A 12,621-nucleotide genomic window follows, 5' to 3' on the forward strand; every position below is an offset into this window, starting at 1 on the left:
CTGCAGGGTGGTCAAGACTGTAGAGCTATAGAGAGGGAGCCTTCTGAGATAGAAATCAGCCTTCTGGGATGGGGGGGAGTGTGGGAGCAGGATCTATTCTGTCACTCCCTAGCTATATGGTTTGAGGCAAATATCTTCCTCCTCTGGGTTTCATTTTTCTATCTTTAAAATGGCAGTAATGAATAATGCCTTCTGCCAACCATAAGTAGTATTTCTACCTATTAATTGTAAGCACTTGGGGAATCTCTGTGCTGTTGATTCTATTACTTTTGTCTCCTCTTTCGACTTGATTCCACTGTCCTTCTTGCAAGAATCTTTAACTTCTCCCTCTCTGCTGGGCTTTCCTCTCAGTCTATAAACACATTGAAATATCTCTTGTTTTCTATGGTCCTATCACTAATCTTCCGTTCTTCACCAAGTTTCTAGAAAGAAGAGTTTGTACTTACTCTTTTTTACTTCCCCACCTTCCAGCTACTTGTATATTTGTTGGTTTTCACCTGCCCTGGGCCACTAAAACTATTCTTCCCCAAATATTTCTTGGTCTTAATCTTTTTTGACTGGTCTGTGATATTTGAAAATGTTGATCATGCCCTCCTTTTTGAAACTTTCTGCTCTCTTAGCTTCCATGATCTTCTATCTCCTAATTATTCTCTGATTTTTCTTCCCTTCCTCCTCCTGTTCTTTCTTTCTTTATTTCTTTCTTTCTTCTTCTTTCTCTTCATGGGTGCCCCCTCCTCTGTTTGCCCCTCAGGATAGATTTTCTATTCTCAGTCATCTTCTCTACAATCTCCTTTGGTAATTTCCTTTTCTTAACTGGGTTTCAACCACCATGTATGCTTGCCATGTATGCTTGTTAAGTGTTAGCTGGCCTTAACTATTTGGTGTAGATGATTCTCAAGTCTACATTGCAACTTTGATTTCTTCCCTGAGTTTCAGATCCTGTATTCAATGATCTGGTGGACAGCTCCACTCACATGTCTTGTAGGCACCTAAAATTAAAACTTTTCTGATATGGAATCCATTAACTATCTACCCCTATTCCAATATTTCCCTCATTGGTGACTGATACCATTCAGTCACTGGTTAATGATACCAGTAATTCCTCTCTATCGCTTATCCCTGCACATCCAATCTCTCAACATACCCTACAATCCCTCCTCTTCTCTCAATTTCAACAATTCCTACATTCATATCAAACCAAACCAAACACACTGCCATCGAGTCAGATCCGACTCATAGCGACCCCTTCTTGGGTTTCTGAGGTTGTGTCATTACAGAAGTATATTGCCCCACCTTCCTTCTGAGGGCTGGTGGGTTTGAACCTCCAGCCTTCTAGTTAGCAGTCTAATGCCTTAGGCACTACACCATATAGGGCCATGAATTGTTCAAGTTCCCACCAGCCAGAGTGGAGATAAGTAAGTCATTGAACACATGGGACATTTAGCAGATGTCACAAAAGGGTCACACCTTAGTAGTAAAGGACATTCTAGACATGCCTTTCAAAAGTTTAAAAAAGATCAAACTGATATGCAAGCAATTTAATTGCCTGCCAGAACAAAGTCTAACACTCTGTAAAGAACTATAATAAAATTCAACTCTTAGTTATGTAAAATCCACAGTGTCAGGCATCGAAATTAGTTGATATGTGAAGAAAAATGTGACCCATAGTGAGAAAAATTAGTCAATTGAAACAGACGTAGAAATGATAGGAATGATAGAATTAGCAGACAAGGTCATTAAAAGAACTATTATAAATATACTCAGTATGCATAAGCATTTAAGGGAGCTCTGGTGGTGTAATGCCTAAGGCATTTGACTGCTGACCAAAAGGGTGGCGGTTCAAATCCACCAGCCACTCCTTGGAAGGAAGGTTGGGCAATTTACCTCCGTAGTGATATTGCCTCAGAAACCCAAGGAAGGGTTACTATGAGTCAGGTCGACTCTACAGCAGTGGGTTTGGTTTGGTTTGGGTTTTGGTGGCATAGTGCCTAAGGCATTTGACTGCTAACCAGAAGGCTGACTTAAAGCAAAACTTGAACATAATGAGGAGAGAAATAGAAGAGGAATCAGAATTAACAGCAGGTTGTTGTCATTGTTGTTAATCACCATCAAGTCAGCCTTTGACCAATGAATGACCATTGTGATCCATAGGGTCTTCATTGGCTGATTTTTGGAAGTAAATCACCAGGCCTTTTTCCTAGTCTGTCTTAATCTGGACTGTCCACTGAAACCTCTTCAGCATCATAACAACATGCAAGCTTCCACTGACAGATGGGTGGTGGGTGTGTATGAAGGGCATTGTCTGGCTCCCACCCACAAAGAAGGTGAGAATTCTACCACTGAACCACCAATGCCCCCCAAACACTGAAAAAGGATCAGTGAATCTGAATATAAAGCAATAGAAGTTATCCAAAATGAGAACACACAGAAAAAATACTGAAAAATAGAGCTTCAGTGACTTGTGGGACAATAACAAGTGAACTAACATACTTTCTGCCTGTTTGGAGTCCCAAACAGGCAGAAAGATATTAGAAGAAATAGTAGCTAATTTTTTTTCCACATGTGATGAAAACTAAACTCACAGATCTAAGTCATTCAATAAACCACCAAAAGGACAAACACAACAAAAATAAACCAAAGCCCATCATAATCAACATGGTGAAATCTAGTGATAAAGAGAAAATCCTAAAAGCAGCCAAAGGAAAAAGAGGCATGTTATGTATAGAGGACCAAAGATAAGAATTACTGCCAACTTCTCATCTGATTCTATGAAGGCCAGGACACAATAAACATTTTTTAAGTGCTGAATGTAACGAAAACCTGTCAACCAAGAATTCTATGCACAATGAAAATATTTTTCAAACATTAAGGTGAAATAAATATTTCTTTGTTGTTGTTGTTGTTATGTGCTGTCGAGTCGACCCCCGACTCATAGCGACCCCTCCTTGGGTTTCCGAGGCAGTATCACTACGGATAGTAGGATTGCCCAACCTTCCTTCCGAGGAGTGGCTGGTGGGTTTGAACCGCCAGCCTTCTGGTTAGCAGTCAAGTGCTTTAGCCACTATGCTACCAGAGCTCCTAAATATTTCTTTAGACAAATACAAATTCATTGCCAGCAGATTTGCACTGTAAGAAATCTTAAAGAAAATTCTTGAGCACAAGGAAAATGATACCAGATAGAAACTTAGATTTACATAAAGGAATGAAGAACACCAAAAGTGGTAAATTTAAAAGCCTTTTCTGTCATTAATTTTTTTTTGTAAATAATTGCCTATGTAAAGCAAAATATATTTGCTGCAAATATATCCATGTATACAGTAGAGCATACATAGGGCAAAGTTATGAAAACTTCATAGTCATAACAAAACACCTTAAGGGAATGAATGAGTCACTGGGCATGGGGATTTAGGACTATAATCTCAGAGGACATCTAAATCGATTGTCCACAAGACAATGTTCTACATCCTACTTTGGTGAGTAGTAACTGAGATCTTAAAAGCTTGTGAGCGGTTATCTAAGATGCAACTATTGATCTCTCCCTGGCTGGAACAAAGAAGAGTGAAGAAAATAAAAAAGGCAAGGAAACAGTTAATCCAAAGGACTAATGGACCATGTGAACCTCAGCCTTCACTATGCTGAGACCAAGAACTAGATAGTGCCTGGCTACCACTACCAACTGCTCTAATTGGGATCACAATAGAAGGTCCTGGGTAGAGTGGGAGAAAATGTGGAACAAAACTCAAAATCATTAAACAAACAAGCAAACAAAAAACAGACTTTATGATCTGATAGGACTGGTGGAACTCACAAGACTATGTATGGCCCATAGACACTCTTCAATCCTAGAACTGAACTCACCCACATGGATCAACTTTTAGCCTAACAATAGACACATCTACAAAGTGAACACTAATACCAGAGAATGTACTCCTTAGAACAATAAACCATACAAGAGCAAAAGGGCAGCATTTGCCCAAAAACATAGCTCAGAAGACAGAAAGGGACAGGAAAGAAGGATGGATGGAAATGGGGAACACAGGGAAGAAGTGAGAAGAGTGCTGTTGCATTGTGGGTATTATGATCAATGTCATGAAACAAAATGTATGTAAATCGCTGAATGGAAAATTAATTTCCTCTGTAAACTTTCACCCAAACCACAATAAAAAGTTTTTTTTAAAGTAAAAACAATAGCAATGTATAGTGAAGTTTATAGCATAGAAATAACATGTATGACAATAATGGTGCAAAGAATGGGAGGAGAAAATAGAAGCACACTGTTACAAGGTTCTTACATTATACATGAAGTGATGTAATATTATTTGAACATAGAATATTAAGTTAAAGATGCATATTAACACTAGAGCAACTACTAAAGAATAAAACATAGAGGTATATTAAGCCAATACTGGAGATAAAAATTGAAATACTGAAAAATAGTTATCTAAATGAAAGCTTATAAAAAGGAACAAAAAGCATATTGGACAAATCAAAAACAATTAGCAAGATGGCAGAGTTAAACCAAACCATACCTATAATTGCATTATATACAAACAGACTGGACTTTAGAATTAAGATCCAACTATAGCTGTCAAAAAAACTCATTTTACACATAAAGACAGATAAGTTGAAAGTGAAAGCATGGGAAAATATCATGCAAATATTAATCATAAGAAAGCTCACTGCCATTGAGTCAGTTCCAACTCAAAGCAACCCCTCCTTGGGTTTCCGAAGTGGTATCTCTATGGAAGTAGATTGACCAGTCTTCCTTCCAAGGAGTGGCTGGTGGGTTTGAACTACTAGCCTTCTGGTTAGCAGTCAAATGCCTTAGGCACTACCATGGTTATATTAATATCAGAAAAAAGGTTTAGAACAATGAGTAACACTAGGGATAAAGATGGTCATAACAATGTCAATGAGGTCTATTCATCAGTGTTTTTGTTGTGTGGCATCAAGTTGATTCTAACTCACAATGACCCTCTAAGACAGAGTGGAACTGCCTCTTAGGGTTTTCTAGGCTGTAAACTTATGGGAGCAGATAGCCAGGTCTTTCCTGCTGCAGAGCTGCTGATGGGTTCGAACTGCTGACATTCCAAGTACTTAACTCCTGCACCACCAGGACTCTTTCAATTCATTGATTCATCAGTATGCAAATTGCAACCACTGCCATGGAGTTGGATCTGACTCATAGCAACCCCTCCTTGGGTTTCTAAGGCAGTGTCACTATGGAAGTAGATTGCCTGACCTTCCTTCCAAGGAGTGGCTGGTGGGTTTGAACTGCCAGCCTTCTAAGACATAGTAATTCTAAATGAATGTGCACCTAATAACAAAGCTTCAAAATACATATAAGTGAAAATTGGCAAAATAGAAAGAATATAGACATCCACAATTTCTGTTAGAGATTTTAACACTTCTCTTTCAATAATTTATAGAACAAGTAGACAAAATAAACATGAAAATAGAAGACTTAAAAACTCTATCAATCACCTTTATCTAATTGACATTTGTAGAACATTCCAATTAACAATAGAAGAATACACATTCTTTTAAAGATATATGGAACATTCACCAAGATGGAACATATGCTGGGCCATAAACCAAGTCTCAATAAATTTTAAAATATTGATAATAAAAAGCCTAGTCTCTGACCACAATGGATTTTTTTTTTTTTTTAATTGTGATTTGGGTGAAAGTTTACAGAACGAATTCGCTTTCCGTACAGCAGCTCACATACACTTTCTCTCATGATGTTGACTCAATTTCCCACAATGCAAAAGCTCTCCTCCAACTTCCTCCCCATAGTTATCTCTTCCCTGAGTCCTTCCCAGTCATGCATTCCTGCCCCTTGAGCTGTCTCCCTGTGCTTACACAGCCTTTCTCTTCTCCTATGATTGATCTCTCCAAGGAGTGTATCTACTTAATGTAAATGTTCACCTCATATGCCTGTCTTTTGTTTGGCTGGGAGCTACAGGAAAGGATTCAGTTCTAGACCTGAAGGGCAGCTAGGGGCCATAGTCTTAGGGGTTCTACCAGGCTGTATTAGGCCAGCAAACCTGGTCCCTTTTTCTTTTTTTTTCCCATGATTTTGAGTTTTGTTCCACACTGCTCTCCCACTCTATCCAGGATCTCCTGCATAGTGACCACAATGGAATTAAATTAGAAATCAATAACACATTTTTTCCATGCTACACAGAGAAAGGTTCATACAGTGTTGTCCTGGGTTCCCATCGTAGTTTAAAGGAGAAACATTCATAATGTCTGAAGCCCTTAATGTCTTGCAGATGAAGGGGGAGGAGGTCCTGAAATTCCTTGCAACAGAAACCCACTTAGGCAGCACCAACCTTGACTTATAAATGGAACAGTACATCTATAAAAGAATGGACTGTACATCATAAACCTGAAGAGAACCTGAGAGAAACTTCCATTGGCAGTTCAGGGCATTATTGCCATTGAAAACCTGACTGATGTCAGTGTCCTATCCTCCAGGAATGCTGTCCAGAGGGCTATGCTGAAGTTTGCTGCTGCCCATGGAGCCACTCCTATTGCTGGGCACTTCACTAACCAGATCTAGGCAGCCTTCTGGGAGCCGTGTCTTCTAATGGTTATTGATCTCGGTACTGACCACCAGCCTCTCACAAAGGCACCTTATTTAACCTGCCCACCATGGTTCTGTATGACATATTCTCCTCTGTGCTATGTGGCCATTGTCATCCCATGCAACAACAAGGGAGTTCACTCGGTGGGTCAGATATGGTAGATGCTGACCCAGACAGTTCTGCACATACATGGCATCATCTCCTGGGAGCCCCTGTGGGAGGTCATGCATAGTCTCTACTTCTGTGGAAATCCAGGAGAGATTGAAAAGGAAGAGCAGGCACTGCTGAAAAGGCTGTGACCAAGGAAGAATTTCAGGGTAGATGGACTACCCTCACTCCTGAATTTACTGCTGCTCAGCCCAGGGTCACAGACTGGTCTAAAGGTGCTCAGGTGCCCTCTGAGCTATTCAGCAGTTCCCCACCGATGACTGGAGCACTCAGCCTGCAGCTGAAGCCTGGTCTCCGGCCCCCACTGCTCAGGTACTGAGTGGTAGGAACAACCACTGAGTGGTCTTCAGCTGTTCTTCCACTGCCTCTTGGAAAACAAATAAGGTGGGCAGAAAATAAACATTAGAGGAGAAGGAGAAGAAGAAATTAATAAAAAGTTTGGGAAAATTGCCAAATATTTGGAAATTAAATTTCTAAGTAACCCTCAGGTCATTATTTATTAAGCCCATTCTGGCAGGCCCTGTGCTAAGTGCTAGACAAACTTTGGCTCATTTAATCCTCACAATAACCCCATACGGTGACAACTATTATCACCATTTTGCAGATGAAGACCCAGAGCTCAGACAGGATAGGGAACTGGTAAGTTGTGAAGCTAGGACCAGAAACTTAGATCTGTCACACCCGAAAGCTCATGATTAAGTGTCTATTGTCAGCTAGACAGAGCACTCAAGATGGTGACACACAGAGGGCTTTGCAAAGAGTGTCCTTTTGGGCATATGGGAGAGGGGCTGTGCTACTAACATTCTCCTTGGCTGCTCACCAGCTCCCCATCCCAATCTTAGGGATGGTGTTCAAGAGCCTTTCTCGTGGAGAGTCTCCTATTGGATGCTTCCTTGAGCTCTTCCCTTCCCATATCACCCTTCATGTTGAGGCTCCTCTGTTCATAGCCAGCTTTCTACTTAGCAGGCTCACTCACCTTTCTCAGGTACTTAATCCAAACTCTTCATGAGCCCTTCTGGCCTTCCTCCTATAGGGATCCTATCCCCTCTTCCTTTACTCCTGTTACCCCATCCTGATTCCAGCAACCCTGCTTTCTGGGCCCACATTCCTATTCTGGGCCCTGAGCTCTAAGCAAGGCTGAGATACCTTGATAGTCTTCCCTGACCAGCCCCAGGTGGTCACCTGGAGTCCACCATTAGTCAGAGTATCCCCAAACCATCCTGCCCTGCTCCATGGCCCCCACTTGCTCTATCTTTTGCTTGAGAAACCCTTGAACCAGACTTACTGTTCTTAGGTGCCATTGAATTGATTTTCAACTCATAGTAACTCCATGTGACAGAGTAGAATTTCCTCACAGGATTTTTTAAGGCTGTAATCTTTACAGAAGCAGATTGCCAGGTCATTCCTCTATGGAGTCGCTGGGTGAGCTTGAACTACTGACCTTTTGGTTAGCAGCAGAGCACTTAACTATGGAGCTACCAGGGCTCCTTTGAGCCAGACTGGCTGGATTTTAATCCTGGCATCATCACTTTCTAGCTTTGTGATCTTGTGCAAGTAATTTGACCTCTCTGTGCCTCCATTTCTTCATCTGTTTAATTAGGATAAAAAGTAGGACTTGTTTCATAGGGTTGTTGTAGTATAGATTAGTATTTGTAAAGTGCCTGGCACATAGTATGTAGTCAATTAGCATTAGTTCCATAATTATTATTACTGGACCTAGTTTTCTATGTCTCCCACATAAGACTAGGACCTCCCGGAGAGCAGAAGTGGTGTTTCTTCTATCACTCTATCATTTTGAGAACTCCCTGGGGAAAGAGACTACATCTTCCCTTAAGAGTGGGGGCTCCCTGAGAGTAGGGAATACGTCTCCTGCATCAGAAGGGACTGTGTCTGCCCTGCCAGGCTCTGAATGTCCTTCTTTGCCTGCTCCTCAGTGATCAGGACAGGCTATGAACACTGGAGGCCCAATGGAGCCCTGGGTGGTAAGGATGTGGGGAGGATCCCTGGAGGCTCTGCTTTGTGGGGAGGTCCAACCCTAGTAAGGGAGCCTTGGGATCCTAGAGTTTCCAACACAGGGCTGGGTGGTCCCCAGAAAAAGCTGGGCAGCTATAGGAACAGGGTCACAATGCAACCTCCAGGGCTACTTCTATCCCCAGGAAGGGACAAGCCAGGGAGTGCTTCCGAAACCCTTCTGTCCAAGCACTCCACTGTTCTGAGGAAGTTCAGCCCTAGATACAATCCTATTCCTTTCTCTGTATCAGAAGAGAGGAGATGTAGTATGATGTGGGGCAATGAGCAGACTGAGATGGCGTTGATTCCTGGGACTACTGCTTCCTAGCTGTGACCTTTTATTTACTTATTCAACATCTTGGAACCTTTCTTTTCCTCATAGGCAAAATGGAAATAAGAAAGCCTATTTCTCTGGGCATATTGTATTCATTTCCTTTCTTTTGGGAAGTTTAGAGGAAGGGCTAACCAGTCTTGCCTCTGGTATGTTGAAATCTACCATCTGTGGGCTGAGCAGGTCATTGAAATGACATTTAGTTCATTTCCCAGCCTTTAATCCATCCCAGGCAGACACTTAAATAAGCTCTCAAAATGGAGCCCTTGGTAGTGTATTCGCGTGCTTTGGCCATGAGAAAATCCCTTTTAACATCTCTTCTCTCCCACCCTAATGGCACATCATAGGTGTGTCTTGTCTTACCTCCTCATAAATCTTCTGTAGTGGAGATGAGGAATGTGGTATAACTCACTGGGTTGGGAGTCAGGATATCTGAATTCTAGGCCTAGCTCTTCCACTAACCCCTGTGTGACCTTGAGAAATGGAAACTAATGTCAATGAACCTCTGCTGTGTGCTGGAGCCCTTGGGGTGCAAAGAGTTAAGTTCCTGACTGGTAACCAAAATTTGGAGGTTCGAACCCACTTGATGGATCTGGGAGAAAAGATCTGATGATCTGCTTCTATAGAGATTACAATTTAGAAAACTCTATGGGGCAGTTGTACTCTGTCACATGGGGTCACTACAAGTCAAAAATTGACTTGATTCTATCCAACAATTGTGTGTTGGGCCCTGAGCTAAGTGTTCTACATACACTGCATCATAAATGGTTCACAGCAAATCTGTAAGGTAGGTGGGAAGGTCCTCAGTTTACAAAGGACAAATCGAGCCACAGAGAGCTTAAGAAACTTGCCCCAACTCACACAGCTATTAAGTGGTGAGCTCCTATCTGCTCTACTCCACAGCCTCTTTCCACTGTGTTATGCTCACTTCTCTAGGGGCCTCAGTTTCCTGATCTATAAAATAAGGGGATAGGAGTCAGCGTCAGAGGAAAGTCCCTCCCAGCTCTGGAATTTTTTCACCACCTGTCAAGACTTCTGGAAGGATCTCAGGAAATTTCTGCTCAGTCCTGGCTTGGTTTCCCTGCCCTTCTACGACCTTTCTTTTGTTTGTCTATCCCCAGACCCTCCTCACAATCCTCTCCAGTGAGTCGGTGTGAGACAAGGAACCAAATGTTTCCCTGGAGTTTGGGCAGTCCCATCTGCTGCGTTCCCTGCATAGCGGGCTGTGGGAACACTGCGTTCCACCCTCCAGACCCTGGTGCCTGGAGTGTTTTCCCTGAGCCCCATTCCCTGCCTGCATTCCCCTTTCTGTGGGTGCTTGGGCCAGCCCACCACAGGACCCATTTGCTTTCCTACCTCTGAAAGCAGATGTCTTCCTAGTGTTAGGGGTGGGGCTGGGTGGGCTTGCTTCCCAGACCCAGCGACTTCTCACCAGGCTGTTTCTATTTCTAAAGTGCCACGTCTCACACCCTAAGACCGCAAGAGTTCATACAACCACTCACCCAATCACATGCTTCACATCTCCACCCCATCTTGGTTCCTTGGTATGGATTGAATTGTATCCCCCCAAAATTATGTTGGAATCCTAACCCCAATACCTGTGGATATAACTGTTTCGAAATAGAGTTTTCTTGGTTATGCTAGTGAGGCTATGTCAGTGTAGGGTGTGTCCTAAATCTAATCACTTGAGTTATAAGACACAGCATAGATGCAGAAACAAGCAAACGCAAATGGGGGAAGACAGATGCCATGTGAAGATCACCAAGGAACAAAGGAACGCTAGCAGAAACTTGGACCTTCTCCCAGAGACAACAGATAGAAAGCCTTCCCATAGACCCAGTGCCCAGAATTCAAACTTCTAGCCTCCTAGAACAAATCTGTCCTGAAAGAAGTGCAGCTGGAATGCTCCTTGGAAGTGAGAATGGGCAGACGTCATGTTGTCAGAAGGGATCATTCCCTAGAGATGGCTATCATGCTTGGTAAAGTGAAGGTCAGCAAAGGGGAAGACCCTTAATGAGATAGATTGCTACAGTGGCTACAATGATGAGCTTAGATATAGCAAGGATTGTGAGGATGGTGCATGGTTGGTCAGTGTTTTGTTCTGTTGTACCTAGGGTTTCTATGAGTCAAAGCTGACTTGAAGGCATCTAATAACAACAACAGCCTCCTAAACTGTGAGAAAATAAATCCTTGTTCTTTAAAGCCACCCACTTGTAGTATTTCTATTACAGCAGCACCAGATCACTAAGATACCAACCAGACCCACTGCTGTTGAGTCAATATAGCCCTGGCTTCAAACTTCTAGGTGTGGCTCATCACAGCCTATGGTTTGCTTTTCCTCATTTGTATATGGAGAAGTTGAGGCCTTGGAAGGTGGCTCAGGGAACCAAATTGGGATAGGAACTCAGGCACCTGCTCTCCCTCCACTCCAGGTTCTTACTTCTCTCATCTTTCAGTTGCTTTATAACACTGTTTCTGGCTTTCCAAGCCACCAGTTGCCTGTTCCTCATCTTTCTTGGCTGTAACCAGATTTCTGAAAGTGGCTGTTCCCCTAGTCAGCTAGTAAGGCCCTGACACTTCCTGGGCCAGGGTTAAGGAGCAGTATTTTCTTGGATGTCTGACCCCAGAGCCACCTGTAGTCTCTATGTGGTAGTGGTTGCTTGGTCAGGGGATGTACCTTGGGCCCATGGTAGGATTGCCTCAGAAGAAATAGCATCATCACCACCAACAGCCACATCATCATTTAGGAGCTTCCTGTTTAGCTGGCACTGTGATAAATACTTTACACACATTAACTTATTTTGTCCCTACAATGATCCCATTAGATTGGTAAGTATTCCAAACCAAAAACAAACTCACTGCCGTCGAGTTGATTCTGACTCACAGTGACCCCTCTTTGGGTTTCTGAGGTGGTGTCTCTATGGAAGTAGATTGCCCAATCTTCCTTGTAGGGAGTGGCTGGTGGGTTTGAACTGCCAGCCTTCTGGTTAGCAGTCAAATGCCTTAGGCACTACACCACCAGAGCTCCCAGGTAGGTATTAGTATTCCAATTTTCAGCCAAGGAGTCATAGTTAAGGAATTCAATAATGGTGCTAATAATGGAAGCAGCATTAGAACCCAGTGTGGTCAACCACAAAGTCAATGGACAGTCTTGTCCATTGAGATCTACTTCCTACAGCTCAGGCCTTGGGCACCCTTGGTGACCACCTCTTCTTTGAGTGGATATACAGTAGGCACTCAGGAAGTAAACATTGTGAATATTCACTGCATACTTAATGATTAGTTGAGCTAAACAGTGAAGCTCATGCCTTCAAAACAAAGTCCCCTCTAAGGTACAGAGTGAGATTTTAGGGTCTTTTCCTTTGTTTAAGAAGGTCTGAATATCATAGCCCATATACTCTGTGACCTGGGGTGCATTTCTGGCCTTTTGGACCTTAGTTGCACTGATTAAAAAAAAATGAAGATGTCATATGTCATGCAGAGGGACATAGAACAGTAGACTAACAGAAGCAGGGAGCA

The 12,621-nt window shown here is 42.6% G+C and overlaps 1 pseudogene; it reads left to right on the forward strand.

The window, feature by feature from the left end:
* The first annotated feature begins 6,251 nt into the window (after positions 1 to 6,251).
* On the forward strand, positions 6,252 to 7,167 carry LOC103197303 (annotated as a pseudogene).
* Positions 7,168 to 12,621: the final 5,454 nt, after the last annotated feature.

The sequence above is a fragment of the Orycteropus afer genome, unplaced genomic scaffold (assembly GCF_000298275.1).
Source record: "Orycteropus afer afer isolate SDZICR_OR568_19922 unplaced genomic scaffold, OryAfe1.0 scaffold00075, whole genome shotgun sequence".
Lineage (NCBI taxonomy): Eukaryota > Metazoa > Chordata > Mammalia > Tubulidentata > Orycteropodidae > Orycteropus > Orycteropus afer.